Source organism: Dromaius novaehollandiae, chromosome 4, assembly GCF_036370855.1.
Source record: "Dromaius novaehollandiae isolate bDroNov1 chromosome 4, bDroNov1.hap1, whole genome shotgun sequence".
Classification (NCBI taxonomy): Eukaryota; Metazoa; Chordata; class Aves; order Casuariiformes; family Dromaiidae; genus Dromaius; species Dromaius novaehollandiae.
Genome location: NC_088101.1, coordinates 44,321,446 through 44,339,104, shown reverse-complemented (window position 1 = coordinate 44,339,104; position 17,659 = coordinate 44,321,446). Strand labels below are relative to the sequence as shown.

Below are 17,659 nucleotides of genomic sequence, written 5' to 3'. Positions count from 1 at the left end.
TTAAATGATATATATTTCATGTGATGCTGCATTGGGTGTACATTGGATTGAGTTTCTGCATGCAAATCTACTGATAGATGATGTTCAGAGTATGTAAATTGTCAGTGGATTTATCATGAATTATACTGAGTTGAATAAGTGACTCATTGACAAGAATTTTAATCCTGCAGTTTTTACTCATTCAAATAAATCCATTTACATCAGTAGACCTTCGCAGGTGAGTGAGAAGTGCTATTTGTAAGTAAAGGCTTCAGAAACCTTACGTAACAGCAAAAATTGTTTATGTATTTCACAGAATCACAGATTCAGTATTTGTTTTTCTTAAACTGTCTTGAAACTTTCAGACTCTACTGAAATTGATTATTTGAAGCATATTCAGTTAAATATGTTTGGCCCAATTTCATTATTAAGTTTCAGATACTCATACCATTTCCCTCTGCTAAGGAGCAGTAGATATCAGCCTAGTTCCTGATGCTGGATCTGAGCGATTTACTCTATTTTTCCCTCATGCTTTCTTCGTGAATAGTAGTTACTGAGTTGTTACTTCAAAACTCTCTAACAGCTATTCAGAAGATGTCTCTCTGCAGCTTAATAGAGATGGGTATGTATGCATCAGTTCTGCACTGTTAAATTTAGAATTCTCTATATTTTAATCCTTTCAGGAATATTTAGAATTTTCAGGGTTTTCCATGAGGCTTGCATGTCAAATCAGGCATTACTAAAGAGCTGTCACAAAGAAATACTAGTAGAGGACACTGAAAGGAAGAAATATCATGGAGGGGCGATATCTAAACAGAAAAATGAATAGTTATTTTAAACTGCTGATGAATATGGCATTCTGAAGAGAGTGAAGGGAGTCATAAATGGAGAGGTAGTAGTCTGTTTTAAAACTGGTTCAAACTCTTGTGAAAAACAGCCCCTACTTAATGTGGTAGAATTCTCTAGTTCAGTGGTAGATTATACAGAATGTAAGTTTATTCTGAGGAAGAGAAGGGAGGGGAAAAAAAGCTCTGAAAATTGCAAATTTTATACTTAATATCCTAGATTATTATTATTATTATTCATTTTTATTTGGAATACTTTACTTTCAGAGAAAGAAAACAAAATTAAAAAGCAACAAGAGTCACAAGACAGGAAACTTCAAGTATATCATCCCCATATTTAATTAATATTAATGTGTAGGTATTATTAGCAATAATTAGGTTATAGCTATTAAGGAACTTATATAATGCAAATTTGCATTTTTTGCTTGTGGTCTGACTACTAGTCATGGTTTATTCAGTTTGAAATTGTAAAGGAAAGCATTCAAATCTTCCAGATGGGATTTAGTACTGATCAAATGGGATACAGTTCATAGCAGTTGAATTAGTAGGTGAGAAGAGTTAACATGTTTTACCTTATTCCCATTATAACTATTTCAAAAATAAGCTTGTATAAAAGCATACAGATTGCTGCTCAGTTGGTGAAGTGCCTGAGAAAGCTAGTGTTTTAAACAGCTGGGGAAGATATCACGTGTCCTGTAATGTCATGGTTAGCTGGAATAAGAATCTTCACAAACCAAAATAAAACAGAAATATCTCTTCAGGCCTGTAAAGCTTTCTCTCTCTACCATTATTCTTCCTATCTCTCACTCCTTTGTGAAGTAGGTAGATTTTCAGCATAAGCTTTCGCTAGCAGCATCTTCCCAATTTGTTTGCTGAAGACCCATATTTTGCTTGTGAACATCTTTAAACTAAGATTTGGTTTCATATCAGTTGCAATTTTGCTTAGAAGTCTTAGATTTTAAGTGTTGAAGAATTTTCCATCAGTCTGTAAAGATGCAGACTTCAGTGCTAGGAAAAGCATCATGGAAAAGCAGAAAGTAAAAAAAAGTAAAAAGTTATTTTTTGTAATTGTACAAGACCACTTCTGAAGGACCGATCGAATTGCTTTCCTCTCTATCAATACTCACATTTTAGTGCACTGCATCTCCTCAGTGAACCTGGTTCACATAGTGAGGGTTTGTTTGGTCTGTCTTGGGAACAGTTGTAATAGTAGAAAGAAACAGCTCTTTGCTTCTATAGATGGTAGGTGACAAGTCTGGTTTTGCTGGGAAGCAAACGGGAGTGTACTTTACATCTTCTTTTCACCTCTGCCTTACACTTTTTGTGTACACTTCAGAGTCAGCAGAATGTCTTCTGTATATCAATCTTGATGGAGTAGGAAAGCCTAATTTAAGGCTGCTGCATCTTTGCCAAAATGCATTTGTTTAACCTCGCTTTCACTGTTACTTGGCTAATTGTTTTCTCAGGAACTGCAACTTCATGATTCTTGAGCTTCCATCCAGTTTAACAAATCCCGTTATTCTGTTCGTCTCTCTACTATTCTACTGCTGTGACGATTATGGATTTTCTTGAATCCTGCAGGAAATGGAATGTAGTAGTATAAAAGTATGCTACATAAGTAGCACAGATTGACTTGTTGATAGCAATAGTAACTACACTTAGTGTAGACAACAGGTTTTTGCAAGTATACAGAGATGTAGCCATGTGCATGTGGTTCTGAAAAGCGATTCTGAAGTATGGATTGTAGTAGCTGTTTAATAGTAAAAGTGGATTTAGCTTTCCCAGCTAGGTAATGAATTCACTCAATAAAAAAATCCGAAGACTTGCATCTGCATTTTAAAGACAGAAGTTGACAGATTTTAAAGACAGAAGCCCTTTTTCTGAACTGCAGCTAATGCTTTTCAAAAGAAACTCTTCCTGCCCTTTAGAAACACTTCCCCTCTACCACCTGCAAGCAGTCATTTCACAGTGCCACTTTCCCAGAAGGGACTGATCCAAAAATTGCAGACAGGGTTTATTAATTTTTCTGAAAAGAAATATTTTGTCATAGTGAAAGAAAGAAGCAGGCTCATGGAGCAGAAAACAGATTATGATGATTAAGAAATTGCTGACTAAAATACACTGTTTTTTCCTTAAGTCATTAAATGGAATACAGAAGAGCTGTGCAGAAAAAAAATCAAAAAGGAAGTAGCCCATGAAAACATGGAAATGAATTAAAAGGGTTTAATAACATCTGTTACTTCATTTTATTGGAGGTCAAGCTAAATGTTCTAGCTTCATCCAAACCAAATAAACTCCCAAATTGTTATTTCAGCAAAACTCAACTCAGTATTCCTGGAAACATTTTTCCATTATTATTTTCAGCTTTCTCATAAAATTAGCCACAGACTTCATTCAGCTCATTCCAATTTCTTTGAATATTGGAGCCTCTGTGTTCAATACTAGATGGAGTTCTACTTCAGGAGAGAATACCACTTATTTTTTTCCAAAAAATTTTGGTATATTCTTTAATCAAGGGTGGCAAATTTCTCAAAGAATATTGTTTACTATTGCAATATGTTGGATTTCTGTGTTTGTATTTATAGCTTTAGATTCATATTCAGTAGACCCAGTAATTTTTTTTTCATACTCAAAACAATTTCATATAGTCCATCGTCTTAATGTTGTGGGGCATAAAACTGGAGTTGACTCCTCTGCTATCAGGTTCACTCTTCTACTATTTGTAAGTGTCCTATTATTAAGTTTCTTTTTGGAACCACTTATGCTTTCTTTTCCCCACTATTACTACTGAAAAGCTGTTCCAAAACTTGGCTTCTCTGATAGTTAGAAATCATTATGCATTTTTCAAGCTAAATTTATTACCAGTTTGTGCTTGTTCATCCCGGTATATATTGTTTCTAAACTTTAAGAGTTCATCCTTTCTGCTGTTCATCATAAGATCCATTTTTAGAGCTGTAACATTACTTCCCATCTTTACTTTTTTGTAATAAAGGGACTTTTTTTTTTGTCTCTTTGCAGTTTTTTAGGGTGAATTAGCCAGAAGAACAGAACCATATCACTCAGTGACATAAATGCTCAATATTTTTGCTAAGCAGGGCAGGTACGGCAGGTAGATAGCAATTTCTGTTCTAGTGTTCCTGTTCTCCCATACACACACACGCGTGCACACAGTCTGTGCGTAACTTATACCACTCGAGGCCTCCAGTCCTGTTGGTACGACACCACGGGCATGGGGGAGCTGGACACCACTCCAGCTGGCTGAAGCGTCGAAGTAGGTGTTTCACGCTGGGCGCAGCCTTCTGCATGGAGTTGGATGTCTGCGGATTTGTTCCCTTAAGGGGCTATTGTTTAAACTATTTATTGCTTCCTAATTCAGATGGTCTGGGTAAGCTGCCAGTGGCCTCATTAGCCATGCCACCCCAGGCCAATCTCATTGATTTTCCCTATGCCTAAAGCCAATTAGCAGCCATTACCTGGGTTACCCTCACCTTCTGGCTTCTCACCACAAATGTCCCGTAAGTATGTAAAGTTGTTAAGAGTTCATTTGTGCGTCTTTGTTTCTTTTCTAAACTATTAGAACGGGGTAGACATAGGCTAGAGCTTTTGGGTAAGCCTCCCCATAGCACCCCTAGGTGCTTGGTTTCTTCCCCCATGCATACCAGAATCGTCTAATGAGTCAAGAGCTGGGCAGATGTAGTCAGAGTTTTACTTATCTGAGCAGTACTTTCAGTTAGGCTTTACCCTCTGAGAGACTTACAGTGTTGGTCTTCACTGAAATCATTTTCACTTACTTGTGAAAGGATGACACATTTCCTGACCAAAAATGGAAGCCATGCAGAAAAATACTATTACTTTGTATTTATAGAAGTAACAATAACTAAAATATTGGAGCAGTAAGAAAGTTTTCCTGAATGCTGCTTCAGTATCAGAGTAAATTATTATTATTATTTTTATTATTATATATTATTATTAGTATTCAAGTTTTAAAAGTGAGGTTTTATTTAGCTTTATAACTTGCATGATATTTACGTTTTGTACATATAAATAAGTCTGCACTTTTACAGACATTTTTGCAAAATTTGCAAGAAATTATTTGCTGTAGTTACTCTAAGAAGGCATTGGCAATTAACATTTGTTAAAAATCTGTGCGGCTGTTTGAATAGATTGAATTCGATCCCTTCTTTTTTCTTTCCCCAAAATATTTCATGCACTTTGCACATACATGTTGCTATGAGAAACAAAGTTGATGTGAATACATTTCATATAAATTATTGATAATTTGTTTCTTTTGTACAGTTGAAGCTGTCCAGTTAGTCTGTGTCGCTTAATCAGAAAAAATGGTATCTTTTAAGTATAGAATTTTAAACATATTAACTTTTTTCAGTTTTGCAGGGAAGAGTTTTATATGTCAGCACATTAGACTTGCTCATATAGCTTTGGAGTAAAAGGTCAGAAATGACTTTTCTAGCAATTTTTAATGTCCATTTTTAGATTTAGTTGAAAGTGCATAAAGCCGAAGTATAAGGTTATAGGTGCTTAAACAAAGAGGGGACTACCAGATCACCATTCACCTTCTATCTCTAAAATGAGTTCTAGAAAATGAGAACATCAGACAGAGCCAAGTAATTAACCTAACTGTTTGAAAAGGTGACATGGGTTATTCTCATTTTAGCTCAGCGAAGCCTTCGGTCCCATCATTAAGTGAACACCTACATTGTAATAGAGAAGTCTAGATGACAGAAAGCATCAAAGAAAAGTCTTTGTTTATTCATTTATCATCAGAATAAATCCAGCAAGGAAACTCTGAACGCATGGTATTTAAAAAAAAAAAAAAAAAGAAAAAGAAAAAGAAAAAGAAAAAAAGGCAGTGAGAGATGATTCTGTAACTTTATCTTGTAAAATTTCATGATAATACTTAATCTTTAAATTAAATTGCAAGTTAGCATACTACTACCCTTTTCTGAGGATCCATATTTACCGCATGGTATTTTGCAGTACATTACTACTTGAAATCACAAGATCTAGAGGCAATGTTAGGATAAGCTCCCTGCTGTGCTAACTGCCACAGTCTGTGCAACTCAGTCCAGTAAACAGAAATGCATATGCATGATTTGCTTTAAAAGCCTATACTGATACCATTTGCAAGCTTAGAGTGAAGTATGTGCATATAAGCTTGTGCAGCAGCAGTTTAGAGCATTGACAGAAAAGGTAACAAGCAGGATTTTGCTTTTGCCTTCAACCCCATTAGTTTAAGTTGTACCTAATTACATGAGCTTATTGCAGTTTCTCCAATAGGATTCATTCTCACTGTCAAGTGGTTTGCAGAGTAATAATTACTGTTTCCAGAAATTATTCTTAGGTATCTCAGCAAGAGGAAAATGAGGTTGTTCAAACAAATAGGGAAGCCGTTTATGCATTCATTAGGTTTTGCTACTGTCAGAGATGGGAGAGGAAGAAAGCAGTGAACTTGAGGGAGGCAGTTCTGCTGCTCCCGAGACACATCCCTAATGTATTCTCCTGCTATTATATCTATCTCCATGTTCAGAAAGTCACATGTTTATATGTGTAGTCTACATTGCTGTTTTTCAGGCCGTAATGTATTCTCCTGCTAAGAGTCTCCCCAGCACTACAGATTCTTTGGTGTTGGTTTTGTGGCATTGGAAGTGAAGCGCACCGTCTCTCTGCGGCTCGCCCTTCTGATGGGATGGCGTGTCGATGGCCCACGGAGCCGTCTCAGCCCACGTTCTGGTCCATATTCCACCCGACTTGTGGGTGGTTTTCCTTGCAGCGTCATGAGTCTACAATTACCAGGATTGTCTTGTGAATACTTGGTAGCACAGCTTGTATATGGGCAGTCTGAGTCCTCGTTGCAATGAAGTTCTCTGTAGTTTTTCCTGTTATCTCATGGAGACATGCTATGGCACAGAATCTCAAGCAGGGATTGTTAAAATCTGCAGCACATGTGAGCTTCCCTCTGTAGAAGATTATTGCCCCTCAAAACCACTGTAGATGGGAATCACAAAGACAGTACAGATTCTTCAGAGGGATCTCGAAATGCTTTCTTGATAATCTGGCAGTGGTGCAGCAAAACCATTTATTCAGACTTTGTACATAGTGAAGAAACATAACTTTATCTGTTCAGACTTAGGTGTACTCTCTTCTTGGTGAATTAGACTACAGTATTTCCTGATACTGAAATAATTCAATATTTTTTTTATTATGGAACCCTGAGTTTACGTAATCGTGTATGATGTTTGTTTTCTGATCGTAATACTATCTCAGTGTGCTAACTGCCTCTTGTAATTTTTGTAATTTATAAATATTAATATTCATGAAATGTTAATAACAGCTGATAAAAACAAAATCCAGAAAAATGAGCAATTCAGTTAATCAATTTAGATTGATTTTATAACTGCATAGATAATTAGTAAATTGTCAAAACATCAGTAAAATTCCTTTTGAACTATAGTAGTATGGGGTAGTTTGAATATTTTATGGAGACTAAATGTGCAGTTTTGCTGCAGTTTCTTTGCTGGTATTTTTAGGGCCATTTTATTTAAAACCGAGATAATACAGTCATGGAGATCTCCACTTGTGCATGGCCAATTCAAGATATATTTGCCATTTTAAAGAGGTGCTTATCTTGCAGTAACTTGAAATGGCTAATGATGCTCAGTATCTCTGAAAATCAGGTTCTGTAGTCAAAAGTGGAGTTTTCACACAAGTGTGAACTTAAAATTTGTTTTTAAACTGTTATTTTGGTATTTCAGTATGGTCTGATTTTCAGAGGAACAAATTAATTGGAATTATACGCTTAGGATGCCTGACGTGATGCTTTTCAGAGTTTGGCGATGAATAAAAGTGTGATATTTAGGTACGAGGTCTAACTCAGATAGCATCAGAAAATCTGTTATTGCTGATCAAGGTTCTACAGTATCAGGAATTGTTTGAAATAAGGGGGGGAACAGGAACAGGAATCAAAACTTTATTTTTCATTTTGCTTAATCATGCGGGGTGGGGAGAGGATGAAGTGAGGAAAAAACTGATAAAAAACCCCCAAACAAATAGGAGAAACTGAATTCTGTATAAATACAGATATCAACTACATTTGGATTCGTATCCAGTACAAACATGAATTCACGTCTTCACAAAAATTATTCATTTTCTGCCATGTATTTTTTTTATCACTCCACATTCACAGTTCAACTTGGCGTACGTATTGAGCAGTATTGATGGGCTATACCATCTGCAAAGTTGAATATTCACTATGTTGACATTTTCTGAAGTATACTGTAAGTGCCTACCTTTTTAGCATGCAAGTAGGTTAAAATACAGTGTAAATAAATGAAGATGTCCAGCATTAATTCGCTGGTTTTGAAGACCTGTTCCAAGGACCCTTTGTCTGAGCTTTTATGTGCACCATCATTGCCAGGAGCCACAGACAGTCGTCTTGCTTCCAGTTCCTGTTCTTTAATCATAAGATCGTTCCTCTTCCCTGCTTGATCTGAGTGTTGATCATATTTTCTTTCTAAACGTGGAAATAGCATAGAGTATAACATAGTTAATGGAAGTGTGTTTCTTGGAAAACTTTTTTCCTGTGGCTCTGAAGATGTGATTAAAAGGCAAAGAATTCTCCACAGTGTAGCGATAAAATGTCGCTTTCGTGATGCAAGTGACCTAAAGGCTTTTTCTTTAACCTTTACAAAAAACTTTCACATAATGCTTATCAGGAAGCAGAAGTAAATCAAGAAATGCTGACTCTAATTCAGATATGAAAGAACTTCAGCAATGTTTTAAAAACAAAAAGCTACCATGACATGTAATAATTAACGGAGTTTATGCTATTAACTTCTATTTTCTTGTTTGGATAGCTGTATTCAGTTTGGGGAGGTGGGGCAACAAGAGGGGACATTACTCTCTCAAGTCACTGCAGCATCACTTCTTTGCTGCTCCGTGGTGTCCTTTCTGTCACTGAAATGGGGAAAATACCATGACTTCCAGTCTTGTAAAGCCGTAGTGGGGAAAACTGTTTGTTGCTGGGCTCTTACTGCATCCTGTGATGAATATGCTGTGTCCTGAATTTAGGCTGGCACAAAGATCCTGTCTGCCACCCACAGTTCTTCGGGATTAGTTAGTAGGACAGAGGTTCAGTGTGGTAATTTTTTAAAATACTAAACACTGTGTTCAAAAGAATCTTTTGCAAAGAGATACTTCTTTAATAATATGGATGGCAGTAACATGAGCTAATCCTTTGGTCAGCCAGTGCCTATCATCAAAAATAGGCTGTTTATCAGCTTCTCAGATGCATGAGATGTGCAATTAGCTTAGTCATTTTGTATATTTATTCTCAATTCAAAGCGTTCAGTAAAGCAATTGGTTTCTTGCAGATAAAAAAAAAATAATTGGAAGCAATTTATTTCCATACATGAGAAAATTCAATATGCTGTGGTTATCTATCTATTTAGTTCATTTTGGGGATGTAATTAACTGCATAAAGGCCAGTCAGAATGGGATCTGTTTGTACCTACCTACATATCAATGCATTCAGAAATTATTATCAAGTTGTCTACATAGAAAAGTACATTTGTCTCCAGAATGTACTTTTTAATAATAAAAAAAAAACCTAAAAGCAAAAAAACTCTTTTGTTTTCCAAAAGCTTTAGTCAGTGCTCTACTTATATTTTTATGATTTTTTTTACTAGGGGCCAATTGTTTGGGTTTTCTGTTGTTGTATTTTCCATTTTCTTATTGCATAGTACAGACAAACTGTTTCTTTACAAAAAAAAAAGTAAATAGGTAGAAGAATTGAGAATTTTGCATTTTGTTAGGTCACAGTGGATGACACGAAGTTCACTAGTGTATTTTTGCATTCAAAGCAGTATAGTGGGTTGAATATGGCCTTATTTGTATGCTTTTTGTTCTGCAGTGAGAGACTGGAAATCTAGTATTTGCATTTTCCTGATCATGAGCTTGAATTTTGGTTTACTATAGATTGCCTTCCCCAGAGAAATAAATTGAAAAGCATTCTGGCCAGCTTGCAGAATTGCAGCATGCCTCTCTCAGGTAAATTAAATATAATTTCTAAATCCATTAGAGCTTCTTACAAAAAAAAGAAGTGAATATATTCAGTATTTCCCACCATTATTTAATTAAGAGAGTCCACTTTTGAGCATTTCCATGTATTTTATATCAGACGCAGTTAAAAAGTTGAGTCAAATGGAATAGATTCATTGGATAACCTCCCATGGCAGTTCTATTTAAAATAATATGTAAAATTTATTTGTTTTTATTCCATGTTGTGCAGAATGTAGGAAGACTCTTCTCTGAAACAGCTTAGTAGCTTCTGCTTCTCCCTGAAGACAGTATAGTGTCTAATTTGATGCACAGTATTTCATTTTTTTCCAAATAACTACAATAGCTTACTTTCCAAATGACATTTGTGATACCACAAAATTGTAAGTGATCATTAACTAATGCAATTAAGAGGAGTGCCATGTAAGCGTTCCTACTCAGACAAGTTGACGACTTGCTTTAGGAGTTAGGCATATTATCGTAATCTCAGGTTTAGTGCTTAGACTTCTCCTTCAAAACTGTGCCAGACTTTGTAATGAGGTTGGAAGTGGTGAGAACTCTGATGTCAGTTTTCACTGTATGTTTTCTGCTCCTTTCCATCTAATCACACATTCCACATAGTAGATAAGTTTTATAAATAAAAGACATTAGATGAGAAAAGCAAGAAATGTTAATTTATGTTACACAAGAACACTGTAAAGTTTTTTTTACATTATCTGGAAGCATTTCAGGAACCAGGCAATTGCCTTGGACCAACGGCAGCTCACAGAAAATAGCACTGCTTCAAAATCTTACTGCTAAGTGTTTTTAAGTAGGCCTATAGGCCATCTGAAGCTGCCCAGGAGCTACATTATGATGATGGTTGTTCTTTACAGAGACACAGAAGAATTAGATAGTTTCCATTTTTATTTCTGTAATATTTCATTTATAAATATTTTGGGAAAAGACCAATATTTACATTTCAGACATGAGAATTAAATTGCAGCTAAGTTTCCTGTGCCATGGTAAGGAATGGGGAGAGAAAATCTGACTCTTTTTAAAAGAGGAGGGGGGGATCAACTATGTGTAACTGAAAAGTGAGACTTTCACATATACACTCTTTTTTCCTCCTACCCCAATATGAAATGGAAGTCCAAGACTAAGAAATGCTATTTTTTAAAATGTATTGTGTAGAAAGCTGAGAATGAAGATTGAAAGTATTCTCACGCATTGAACCTGTATATTATATTTAAAATAGAATTAAAAAAAAAATCAATTCAGCAGTGTGTGTGTGGATAACATGTCTGCACAAGAAAGTTTACTACTGTTCTATAACAGCCTTCCAATCATAGGCTCTGGCTTTTGGTGGCCTGAGATACTTAGATTCATGAAAAAACAATAGCTGAAACTGTTTTATAATCTTCACTAAAAATTGTGCTGCCAAGAGCTTGCTGTGGTTAAAGTTATACATTCATAAAGCTGCATTTTTCTTAGAAACTTGCATTTCTCTATTGCATTCTGTAAGGCTCATCTTTCGAAGACAAAATGGCTTTTGCTTTGTAATACATCAGATTTGTTTATTTCTCAATAAAGGAAAATTCAGTGATGAATGAGCTTTTTTTGGCTTAGAAAAGATATATTAATTTATTTTTAAAAAGCAGATATTTTAAGATTTAAGTTTTCAAAATGATTCTAAGTTCATGTTTGAAATAATTAAATCAAAAATCTTTAAATACTTTTTAAACTTGAAAATCACATTCAGAATATATACACTGCAGTGTCCTTACTGTTTTCTTCCATTTTCTGTAGTGTAATACATTCACAGATGTACATACCTGTCTTTCCCAGTTCTAAAGGACTTTTCAAGTTGGAGGGAAGTATTGTAGAATTTGGTCTTTCAAATCTCAAGGTCTCAATAACATTCAGCCTAGATGTCTATTACAAAGATTCAACCATTTTTACAGAGAATGATTTTCAAGGCAACTTTCTACTGATTTATGTCTGAGCTTGTCATCTATATATATAATTTTTAAGTATATTTCAACTCACATAATATTGCAGGTTTGCTGTTTCAAGAGGAATGCATTTTTGAAATGAGCTCATTTGTAATCAAAGCTTAGGAGCTACATATTTGAAAAATATTTGTTCTGATTTGCCAAATCGTATTTAATTTCCAAATTAGAATAGATTTGGGCAAGGCCAGTCTGTACAGAAATCAACTGCAGAAGGTTCAGAGATTAATATTAAAGATTCATGGCTGATTTTGAGAGTGGACCCAACTCTGCCACCTTTATTTGTCATAGTTAATGTCGTCTTTCTTCTCTGAGCAGTCCTCTTGCTTATGAGAGGATTAATCACGTGGAAATCATAGCAGCAGTCAGCTGAGATGAGAGTTTTAACCCCATGTGTGTCTTATGGCGCTATTAAGGAGCATTTTTCAATTGGTAAGTGCATTCTTTAACTATCATTTATAGGTGGTGTGTCTATAAAATATGTATACTATGTGAATTGAGGGATGAGAAAAGCTAGATTTATTTGCTCCTGCCTCATGTACTTTTAGCACATTTTTGATTACATATCACTTTTCCTTTTATGTCAATCCCTGGACTGTCAAGAGAATTCAGTAACAAGGAAAATCAGTCCCTTATAGCTATACCACCATGAGCTGTGATCCTGTCAAATTTTGTAAGATAAGCAAACTTGGTCCTGGTCAGTATTTAGAGACCACCAAGGGGGGGAAGCAGGGGGGCGGAAGGGTCAGCAGAACAGATGGCTGTTTTCTTGTTAAGGTTATGTTTATTTTTTTCAACAGATGCTATTTTTGAGTGTATTTTTAAATTTTTTCTCAGATGCGTTGTTTTAAAAGTACAGATCAGGAAACTGTTCACTGTTCATCACTGAAGCTGATGCTTTAATTTCAAAGAATTATTAGACACACAGCAATTTCAGTACTAATTTTCTTATTCTCATATGTTACAATAAAAAAAAGCTTTTACATAAGTACTTAAGAGTGTAAGATATTACCCAGCATGCAGAAATGATTGTAATTCAAAGTAATTTTACTTTTTGCTATAGCTGCACATTGTGTCTTTATATGAGGTTATTATATACAATAAGCCATTTTGCTGTTAAAGGATGCTATTATGTGGCTGAGGATGGTATTAGTCATTGTACTTCTAATATCACTCTTGGAATTTTTTGTTTCGTTGTTTTAAGTAAAACACTGTGAAGTCAATACTTAACTTGAAAACTCGAGAACTTTACATTTCTGTTTGCTTAACCAGGACAGATGTAAAAGTGGTTACTAAAGCCAAACCAAAAGGTTCATCTAGCCAATTATCACATGTTCTCCAACAATAGCAGATGTCTGTGGAATAATATAAGTATCAATATTTCTGTGATATGCTCCTCAAATCCAAAGATTTGTAGCCACAGGTCTTCCTGATCTGTATGGGATATCATAGGATATTTACTGGCCCTTGACAAATATTTTTTCTTTCATTAATTTTTCCAGTGGCATGCCTTTTAATATCCCCTGAACATTAATTTTTAACATCTACCAATTTCACTGGCGGAGCTCCAATGATTAATTGCTGATTGTGTGAAGCACTACTTCTTTTCATTAGTATTAACAAAACCCCAGACTCTTATTTAGATGCATGTAGAAGTAAGTGTAAAATCTGACAGAGATTCTTTAGAAAGATTTCCATTTTTGCCTCCTTCAGAGCTCAAATTAAAAAATTGGAAAAGTCCCTGAGGGGCTAGTTTATATTTGCTGTTGCTGAGGAATTCTATGAGCACAGTGTGAATTTTGCAAAGGAAAAAAACCTTCTTATAAATGCTCTGAGTTTCATTAGCACTGATTGATACCATCTCCAAAGTTATGCCTTGTCAACCTTTGATACAGTCACAATTAAAGAAATTAAGCTACATGCTTAAAAACAACTGTTCTTGTTGGATGACTAAAGAATATGAAATGCCTTTCAAACACATGTCAAGAAGAGTGCTGCTCCTGACTTCGGGTTTCGCTGTGGTGCACTCCCAAAATAACTGGAGCAGGAGGAAATTTGTCAGCACATTGACAGGTGCTGAAAATTCAATTAAGTGAAGGAGTAAGAGGCAGAAGTAACTGTTCCGTTTTGGCAGATCCCAGTGTTCTCCGCAGTCTTTGTGCTGTGCCTAGGCACCTCAGAAATGAGGGACAAGGGCATCATGACAAGTAGTGGGAATGCTAGTCCGGGATTCCCTTCCAGTAACGCAGAAGTTCAGCCTCCGACTTCGTCAAGGTTGTTCTCGTGTCAAGTCAGCGATTGTTTGCAATGGCAGAAAAGAGCAACAGCTTTTCCAGGGCTGACCTGGTTGAGGGATTTTAGGAAGGGACTGGCAGTTCAGTACTTATGAAACATGTTGACTGTTTCAGGTATCAGGGTGACATGCCGATATCAAAATGGAATGTTGTTTTTAACGGTACTGAGTGTGTGTGGGGGGGTCAGACTAAAACTTGATTAAAATACTTTTTATTGATAATGTTTAGGCAGAAAGGTTCTTGGAATCAGGGCAGAATCTCTGCAGAGGTGGCGTATTCCTGAATGAAAAAGCTCTCTGAACAGACACAGGAAGAATGTCAATTTATGATCTTGTACTCAGGTTAGTTTTCTAGCCACTCGGCAGTAGAGTTTCTCTCATCAGACATTAGCAAAGATGCCTACATTTAAACAAATCCAAAGGAAAAGGCTTTTGCTTCTATCTGAAAACAGATTGTCTGTGATTTGCAAATGTGGAATTACATTCCTATGAAAAACATTCTTGAAGCAGATGCTCTAGTGCTGTTTTCGTAAACTCAACAGTGTGAAATGATTATGCATGTTTTGAAAGTAATTGAAGCGCCTCACATAGCATGATTTGGGGATGTGTCAGCATTATCTAGCTTTTACAGTACACTAGATTCTTTGGCATTGCACAGCATGCCTAGCTAGGAGTCAAATTTAGGTTTTGGTATAGGGCTGGATTTGGCCCATAGTTTGTGCAGACCCTCTGCTGTATCTGAGCACTGTAACGCTTCCTAAAAATTCGGCTTTCTGCTTTAACTCCTGATGTCTGATCTGAATCTCACTCTTGGTTTCATTTCAAAGTAGTTATTTTTCCGCCTGATGTATTTACATGGGAAGTAGACTTTCATCTGTCTTCATGAATTATGCAGACAGCGGAGTTACCATACAAAGGTGGAAAAGGCTTTATGTTCAAAGGCTTTACTGGAGTCATGTACTGTCATTGGAAGCTCTTTCACTGGAAAATAATTAGTAAAACTTTCGATGTGATTTTGATGTGATGAAAAGCTAACAAGGGAGGAGATCAAGACATGTGGCTGTGGAGGGGAAAGGGGCCAAATGCTGGGTGAAAGTGAAAGCACCAAGTAGTGTTGTCAGACTAGCCCTGAAGCTAGGACCCTAGGGGACCTATTTATTTTACAATCTAACTTATTTATTCCTCAGTTGGAGACAAAATACTGTTATGTTTCTTGACTAAAAGTGCATAGGCAATGAACTTACTGTCACATGGCATATTATTGTGTTATCTTTTGTGCCTGTTGCTCTTAATTGTGCAGTCCTTTAATTTGTGTACTTATGTTTTATTTATGCCTTTTATTTGCCATGTGAGTATTTAACTGTATCTTTTTGTTGTCTTACACCAGTGGCCTCAAAGAGTATTTTAAAGTAAGATTTCTAAGTGAGATCATTCGTCTTCAGGAATGAGACACCTTGGCTTTTTGTAAGAGAATTTTAAAGCATTTTCCTAACTTTCAGTCTGTTTTAGAAATAACTCAAGTTTCTGTATATTAGGAGGAATGTTAAATGTGCTTTATGATATTTTCTGTCAGACAGACGTTAGGATATGTAAATCTAGTATTTTTAACCAGTTAACTAGGCAATATTTTACAGTAGTCAACAAACTGCATGATTTTTAATGAATTTAATAATGTTATCATTGTTCCATAATTTCTAATTCTGTTGTATGCATACCGTGCTGAAATATATGTTCAGCTTCATCAGTTCCAAGTTGAAGTTGTGAGCGTTCTTGTTAACTATAATAGGTACCAGGTACTCAACAAGATACTATATTTTAAAAAATGATTAATTGCAGTAGTTGGACAAGTTAAAAAGAGGCATTGGATTCCAGCTGAATTGCTAAATATCAACATATTGGGTAATCTCTGTATATGAAAATGTCATCACTGCAACATGAGTAAAGCTGCTTCCAGTTCTATGATCAAATACCTTATATTGAAAAAAGGTCAGGTGATACTTTAGTAATTTAAAGATAACACCATACCTAAATGGTAAGGTTTATATTACCTATCTTTAGAATTTCCCTTTTCTAATGCTCAAGCATTTGAGACTAAATTGAGATACAAATTTTACATTATTTACAAATAATTTGAAATTTACAAGTCTCCCACGGTGTCAGGAAGGGACTTTGGCTTCCCAAAATTATCCATAAAAATAATGAATAAACTTGCTTTACTGCATCCCACTCTCTTTAAGCTCAGTCAGTACAGGAATTTGCAGAATGATTCAAGTACCTGGAATATTTTAAGAAGCAAAATGAGCTCTTTACAATAAAAGTAAAATAATATGAAGTCAATATTTTTTATTTTAGTGGCTCTAAGCATGCCCAAGCAGTATGGCTAGGGTTTGGAGCAAGGGTGGGATTGCTGCTGGTTTCTCCTCTTCCAGGGCAGCAATCTGACAGGTTTGGGGCATGCTAGCGCTCCAGCTCTGGCAGGAGGCTGGCACAGGGCTCAGACTGAATGCTGGCGGTAACTATTACTAGGGGCACGCGCGTACCATCAGGCACTTTCCGTTAATTCTTGTCTTTCCAGTGTTACAGTGACTTTATGACAATTACGTAGCCCTGCCTTCGTAGCAGCGTTCAATTTACACGTGGAAAGAATGAAACTAAAATGACAGGCATTTCAGATCATTCAAGCCTGAGGCTTTACACTGAATGTATAGATCTATGATAAAGCTTTTTATGTAGTTACCAAATTGAATGGGAATTTTAGACTTTTTTTTCTCGATCGTTAAGTCTCAGTGAAAACCAATGGCACCACTGCTTTTGGTTGATAACAGTAAGCAGTGTGTTCAGCAGAAAGAAGAGATAATATACAAACATACAAATCTTCACGTCCTGCATCTGAGTCTATATCGTAACTAGTCAGTACATATCAGTGGAGCAGCTTTCAGTGTTGCATATGTGTAAACAAGATGAAAACATGGTTTGTCGCTGCCTGTTCATTGGTCACCAAAGGAAGACACGTGATGAAAACAGAAGGGAACGGGCTCCGGGGTGCTGCCTCTTGTCCCGCAGCCCTCCTGTGTTCTCTTCGCTTAGGGAAGAGGAAAACACATTTTTCTCCAGCTTTTTTGCTTATCATATACTGCAAACTTGTGACAATCTTATATCAGTTGTGGGTAGTCAAAAACATGAAATTAGCTGGACTTGATTGTGTGTCAGAGACTGTAATTTTGGTATTTTGCTTGGTTAAAGGAGTATGTGTGCCACGACATGTAGGCCACTGGGCACGGTTTGGTTTGGAAGCTCGCTTCTGAGGTTATAATGTTGCCCTGCGGTCGCCAGTCAGGTGTGAGGTGTGTTTCTCACTTAATCATTTCTGGTTTTATATGTTCTGTGAATCAGAGTTCTGATAATACGGCAGTGTTTTGTTTTTGTTTTTTTAATTGGTTATTCATTATTGCACCCAGCTCAAAAAATCAAATGTAAAT

At 36.0% G+C, this 17,659-nt stretch overlaps 1 protein-coding gene across 9 annotated transcripts in view; it reads left to right on the top strand.

Annotated features, from left to right (window-relative positions):
* The window catches only part of MARCHF1 (membrane associated ring-CH-type finger 1), a 247,853-nt gene that overhangs the window by 149,120 nt on the left and 81,074 nt on the right, over positions 1-17,659 (top strand). The window lies entirely within an intron of this gene.